At 38.4% G+C, this 7,125-nt stretch overlaps 2 pseudogenes; one reads left to right on the forward strand and one right to left on the reverse strand.

Moving 5' to 3' along the window:
• Positions 1 to 756: 756 nt before the first annotated feature.
• Positions 757 to 867, forward strand: LOC114677916 (small nucleolar RNA U13; annotated as a pseudogene).
• Positions 868 to 6,329: 5,462 nt separating this feature from the next.
• LOC144340615 (large ribosomal subunit protein eL42-like) lies at positions 6,330 to 6,687 on the reverse strand (annotated as a pseudogene).
• Positions 6,688 to 7,125: the final 438 nt, after the last annotated feature.

Below are 7,125 nucleotides of genomic sequence, written 5' to 3' on the forward strand. Positions count from 1 at the left end.
TGTTTTAATTTTGAAAAGTAAAAAGTAGCTCAGTTTTTTATTTAAAACATTGCCCCTTTAAAGCTGAGCAGCGTGAGAGCCTCTGGGTGTGTGTCATGTGGATACACACAGGGTTAGTGGAGATAATAAGCCAGTTCGTCAGTCCATATCTCGCTCAGCACAACACACTGGGGACTAACACCTAAGAAGTCTATTGGACAGTTATAAATTCCACACGGATGCATGCTATAACATGGATGAACCTTAAAAACATTATGCCGGCCGGGCGCAGTGGCTCATGCCTGTAATCCCAGCACTTTGGGAGGCTGAGGCAGGCGGATCACTTGAGGTCAGGAGTTTGAGAACAGCTTGGCCAACATGGTGAAACCCTATCTCTACAAAAAATACAAAAATTGGCCAGGCATAGTGGCGGGTGCCTGTAATCCCAGCTACTCGGGAGGCTGACGCAGAATTGCTTGAACTCGGGAGGTGGAGGTTGCAGTGAGCTGAGATTGTACCACTGCACTCCAGCCTGGATGACAGAGTGAGACTCTGTCTCAAAAAAGAAAAGAAAAGAAAAGAAAAGAAAAGAAATTTAGGGGACACATTCAAACTATAGCAAGGAACAATTCGTTTACTGGGAATAATGATTATCCATACCCCAATTCCATTTCCAAATGTACTTGTAGAAAATTGTTTGCAAATGACAGCCTGAAATCTCTCTCATCTCTTTGTTTTGAAACAAAGTATAAAATGTCCAAAAATAAAACAGTTGAGATCCAAAGTTTGTGATTCATAAGGGCAATGATTGGGTTTTCATGCTAATATGTGAGATGTGACTCCTTCAAACTTCTTTGTTATGACATCAGCCACATTACTCATCTGACGTGAAAAGAAATTTTTAATTAAAAAAGTTGATATTTTAAGCTAAAATGCAAAAATTCTAAACATTAGGCAATTACAATATCTTTTGTCCATTTAACTGCCATAGCATGTAGTTAATTTTATTTTATTTTATTTTATTTTTTGAGACAGAGTCTTACTTTGTAGCCTAGGCTGTAGTGCAGTGGTTTGATCTTGGCTCACTGCAACCTCTGCCTCCTGAGTTCAAGTGATTCTTATGCCTCAGCCTCCCGAGAAGCTGGGGTTACAAGCGTGTGCCACTATGCCCAGCTAATTTTTATATTTTTAGTAGAGACGAGATTTCACCATTTTAGCCAGGCTGGTCTTGAACTCCTGACCTCAGGAGATCCACCCACCTTAGCCTCCCAAAGTGTTGGGATTACAGGCATGAACCACTGGGCCCAGCTGCACGTAGTTACTTTTAATCTATACTGAATATAGGCTTGGTCCCTAAACTGACCATAATAATTTCATTTCAAAATGTAAATCACAAACTATATTTTGTCTTACATTATTGATTTAAAGTATGTGTCACATGTTAAACAGAAAGTTGAATTTTGTCTTAATAACATGAATATTATTGAAGATTATATTAAATTAATATTTTTTGTAGAATTGTAATACTTTTTAAACATAAAAAATTTCACAAAAAATTATAAAACATATATCAATGAGCTAATATTTATAATATTCTAAATATTTTTGAAGTGCCTGTAACAATGCCTAGAACAGTGCCTGGTATGTAATAAGCATTACGTGTGTCTGTTAAATAAAAAGAAAATGAAATTACAAAATATTTTAAAATACTGTAAGTTTTATAAGTATATTTATATACATGAATTGATAAAGAACATTTGCACAGTAAAAAAATATACATTGGAAGATGCAGATTAATGTAATCATTCCCCCATTTTTGGCTATTCAGGTTACTGTCAGTGTTTTTTAAAGAATTACTATGATGAACATTTTTCAAGCATAAAGAAGTTTCAGTAGTTTATGTTATTTTCTCAAAGTATCTTCACAGAATAGAGTAGCCAGTGCAAAAGTTGTGATGACACGTATTACTTTCTATATGTGTCATAGTTGCTAATATTATCTTAGTGGCACTTAGCATAAGGAAAATACGATGCCCCAACTCTGAGTCAGGCTCTGTTGCAAGAGGTTTGCCAAACTTATTGCTATGGTTGGAATATTTATTTCCTTCAAAACTTATGTTGGAATTTAATCTCCAACATGGTAATATTAAGGAGGGGGTCTTTAAGAGGTGACTGGGTTATGAGGTCTCTGCTCTCATGAAGGGATTAGTTGATCAGGGGGTTAATGGATTAGTGGGCTATCCTGGGAGTAGGACTGGTGGTTTTATTAGAATAGGAAGAGAGACCTGAACTAGCATCCTCAGCCCCCTCGCCACGTGATGCCCTATGCCACCTTGGGGCTCTGCATAGTCCTCACCAGCAAGAAGGCCCTCACCAGATGTGGCCCCTTGACCCTGGACTTCTCAGCCTCCATGACTATAAGAAATAATTGTTTTTTTCTTTATAAATTACCCAGATTCAGGTATTCTATAAGCAACAGAAAACAGGCTGGGCGCAGAAGCTCATGCCTATAATTCCAGCCCTTTGGGAGGCCAAGGTGGGCGGATCACCTGTGGCTGGGAGTTTGAGACCAGCCTGGCAAAACAACCTCCTTACCAAAAATGCAAAAATTAGCTGGGCATGGTGGCACATGCCTGTAATCCCAGATACTCAGGTGACTGAGCCATGAGAATTGCTTGAACCCAGAAGGGGGAAGTTGCAGTGAGCTGAGATGGCATTACTGCACTCTAGTCTGCCTGACAGAGCAAGACAAGAAAAAAAAAAAGGCAATAGAAAATGGACGAAGGCACTTATCTTTATGGATCTTCACGATAATTCTGTTGGGTAAGAGGTAGTATCATCATTCCTATTTTCTAGATGAATCAACTGAGACTCAAAGAGTGGAATCACAATGACCTGATATCTAGGAGGGAGCACTGAGTTTCAACTGCAAGTGCGCCAAGTAGGAAAGACCGTCTTGTGGTAAATTTCTTTCTCTTGGCTAAAAGCAGGGGGTGATATGGGGTCAGTTTGTTATTGTCACCTATAAGAGAGATGGAAAAGGCTTCTACATTATCATGAACTTGAGAATCTTACAGTTAAAAATTGGAAAGATGAAAAATGGGTGGAGAGTGGGACAGGAGTGATTGGTAAGGTTACTTGATGTATCAGTTCCCTAGGGCATCCATCACAAAGTACCACAAACTGGGACGCTTAAACAATAGATATTCATTCTCTTATAGTTTTGAAGGCTAGAAGTCCAGAATCAAGGTGTCAGCAGGCAACTGATCTCTCTGAAGGCTCTAGTTTCAGGTGGTTACTGTCAGTCTCTGGCATGGCTTGGCTTGTGCACCCATCACTCTAATCTCTGTCTTCACATGGTCTTCTCCCCACTGGGAAGACAGAGATAGCGATTTGGACACAGACACCAAGTCTCTGTGTAAAGACAATATTTCCAAATAAGACTCTGGGTGAACATGAATTGTGCAGGGTTACTATTTAACCCAGTACTGTACACTTGGGTAGGAGAAGCCTGATACTTCTGCCCCTTCCCACTTTCTACTTTGTGTATGCAGTGGTTAGCAGAGGTATCTCTGCTCTCAGAAGTGAGGGGAAATCCTTATGTCCCTAGGCAATGTCTTAGTAGGCTGCTGACACCCAGGAGAAACAGTCTCTTCAGACTCAGAAGGCTACATCTAGGCCCATCCCCATCATCTTCCTCCACAGTTGCTGGAAGAAGGTTGCAATAAACAGCTCCCCTAGTTGGGGCAACAGAGAATCTCAAAGGAAAAGATGTGCACAGAGCCAAGAATTACTAACGCATCGTAAAAGAGAAGCACGAAATGAAACAAATGACTATAATATCTGAGAAACAAATACTAGAACTCGCAGAAGGTGATTTTAAGAGAAGTATAATGAACCTTTCATCACAGGGATAAAAGACAATTGAATCCATAAGACAAGAAGGAAATTATGAAAAAGAATCAAATAGGGATCTTGGAAGTGAAAAGTATTCAGAAGAGAGGGAAATGGTAGAATGAATACGGATGAAGAGCTGTATATTGAGCTAGAAACAATAGCTGAGGGATTATCCCAGAATGTAGTATAAGAAGACAGAGAAAAATTATGAAAGAAATGTTTAGAAACATGGAGGGTAGAACCAAAGCTCCCAAATCTATCAATTCACATTCCAGAAGAAAATAAAAAATTGAAAATATGAGAGAGAGGAAAAATTAAAAACATATTAAAAGAAAAATTTCCAGAGTTGAATAAAAGCACAAATCTTCCAGTTGAAAACTGAGTAGGATGAATAGAAATGACTACACTTAGATACAAATAGTGAAATTTTAGAACAAGTGTAAGGAGAAATTCTAAAAGCATCCAAAGATTTTAAAAAATTTTTCTGCAAAGACTAATATCAGAATTCTCAGTAAAAATGCATTGCATACAAGAAGGCAATATAAATACATCTTCAACATTTTGAGAGAACATGGTTACAAACCTAGAATTCTATATCCAGCTAAACTATTAAGTGTAAATGCAAAAAAAAAAATACATTTATAAATATTCAAGGATCTGGAAAATTTACCATCCACAATGAATTAAGAGAGAATGAACTTAACCAGAAAACAAAAACAGAACAAAACAAACAAACAAAAAAAGAAATATATGAAGCAGTATCTTATTGAAGAAATCAGTAAAATTTATTGTAAAACTCATATAAGTTAGGATAACCACTAGAAGAAGTGACAGGTGCAAGTTTTAAATTTTGAGAAGGACAAAATAAGACAAAGAAAACTCACTGATTTTGCAAAAGGCAAAAGGAAATAAAAGAAAAAAATCCAGGAGAAGTAGAAAAGACAAATAAAATGAGAGGAATAGTTCAGATGTCTCAATATCACATTAAATATGATTGGGTTAAGCCCATGGATAAAAGGAGAATTTTAGATTGGATGTTTGAAAACCATTATAAGAGACGCATCTAAAACAAAATCATCTGAGAAGTTTGAAAATAAAGTGATGGAAAAGGATATTCCAATGAAAAAATGTGTGATTATATTTAAATCAGATAAAACGGAATTCAAGGAAGGTTTAGAAAGTGGATCTACCGGCCTGGCGCGGTGGCTCAAGCCTGTAATCCCAGCACTTTGGGAGGCCGAGACGGGCGGATCACGAGGTCAGGAGATCGAGACCATCCTGGCTAACACAGTGAAACCCCGTCTCTACTAAAAAATACAAAAAACTAGCCGGGCGAGGTGGCGGGCGCCTGTAGTCCCAGCTACTCGGGAGGCTGAGGCAGGAGAATGGCGTAAACCCGGGAGGCGGAGCTTGCAGTGAGCTGAGATCCGGCCACTGCACCCCAGCCTGGGCGACAGAGCAAGACTCTGTCTCAAAAAAAAAAAAAAAAAAAAAAAAAAAGAAACTGGATCTACCTAGCAGTAGTCAGCACCCCTGGTAACTAGATAGTAGTTTCTAAACATCATTTCACACATACACACGAAATCAATGTTCACTTGAAAAAAGGCTGATTCCAGGTCTGGGACAAGAAATATACAAGATGAGGCCAGGCGCGGTGGCTCAAGCCTGTAATCCCAGCACTTTGGGAGGCCGAGACGGGCGGATCACGAGCTCAGGAGATGGAGACCATCCTGGCTAACCCGGTGAAACCCCGTCTCTAGTAAAAAATACAAAAAAAAAAAAAAAAAAAAAAAATAGCCGGGCGAGGTGGCGGGTGCCTGTAGTCCCAGCTACTCGGGAGGCTGAGGCAGGAGAATGGCGTAAACCCGGGAGGCGGAGCTTGCAGTGAGCCGAGATCCGGCCACTGCACTCCAGTCTCGGCGACAGAGCAAGACTCCGTCTCAAAAAAAAAAAAAAAAAAAAAAAAAAAAGAAATATACAAGATGAGCCTAGACCAACATGTCATATCTTAAGCAAGAAAGCTGAAGACTACAGAAAGAGTGTCAAAATTGCTTAGGAAACAACTTGAAGAGGCTTTTACTGGCTAAAGATGCAACAATCATGCATTAATAAAAATGATAATTACAATGATTAAAACACTTCAAATATACTTAAGTTTATGAATATGGAAATGAAATAATTTTTTTTAAAAAACCCTTATTGGCCACTTTCTATAAAAAAAAAAAAAAAAAACAGGGAACAGAGGAACATGTTAAACACTATCACAGAAAGATAATCAGCAAAATCCAGACTGTAGGAAATTCTACAGAACAAATGATCCAAAAAATATATTCCAAGCAAAAAAGAAAGTGTGTATTTGTGTGTGGTCGGAGGGATTACAGATTACGAGTTACCTAAAAAACATCACTCGATTGCATGTAAGAATCTTAACTGAATCTTTTTTTTAACATAAACTCAAGATTTTATTGTCTTCATAATAAAACAAAAGATGACACTCAGAACTATATCACTTGACCCCCTTCTCTTCTTATCTCCTCCCAGTTCAAAATGCTTGCATCTCTTAATAGCCAGCATTCTCTTAGATCTGCAGTTGGGCTCAATGCACTCAAGTCTTAGCACAGTCTTCTTCGTAGTTTTAGCCTTTTCCTGGAAAATCCGCTTAGTCTGTCCACCATAGCCACTATGCTTCCCATCAAGGCCCTTTTCCCTGGGCATATAGAGAATCCTTGCCCTTCTTGTACTGTGTCACTTTGTGGGGTTGGTACTTGCCATACTTCTTACAGAAAGTCCACTGAGTTTTAGGAACATTCATAATGTTTGCAGGATCATTATTGGCATGGAAAACTGAATGTTGATAAAAACAAACACATTGGCCCTCAAGGTGGCTCATGCCTGTAATCCCAACACTATGGGAGGCCGAGGATCACTTGAGCCCAGGAGTTCAAGACTAGTCTGCGCAAAATAGTAAGACCCAGTCTCTAAGAAAATAAATAATAATAATAATAATAAACAAAAAGAAAGTTTATATAATTCGCTACATGCACAAATTAAAGCATCTGATTATATCAATAAATGCTAAAAAAATTGAAAAATTTAACACCTGTTAAGATTTTCAAAAGACTTGCAGTAGCTTGCTATAGAAGGGAAATTTTCTATCTTGTTAAAGGGACTACCAAAAACCTATGACTATCACCATACTTTGTGGTGAATTTAGAGGTAATCCTATTACCTCAGGAATGGGACAAGGATG

Source organism: Macaca mulatta, chromosome 4, assembly GCF_049350105.2.
Source record: "Macaca mulatta isolate MMU2019108-1 chromosome 4, T2T-MMU8v2.0, whole genome shotgun sequence".
NCBI classification, from domain to species: Eukaryota; Metazoa; Chordata; class Mammalia; order Primates; family Cercopithecidae; genus Macaca; species Macaca mulatta.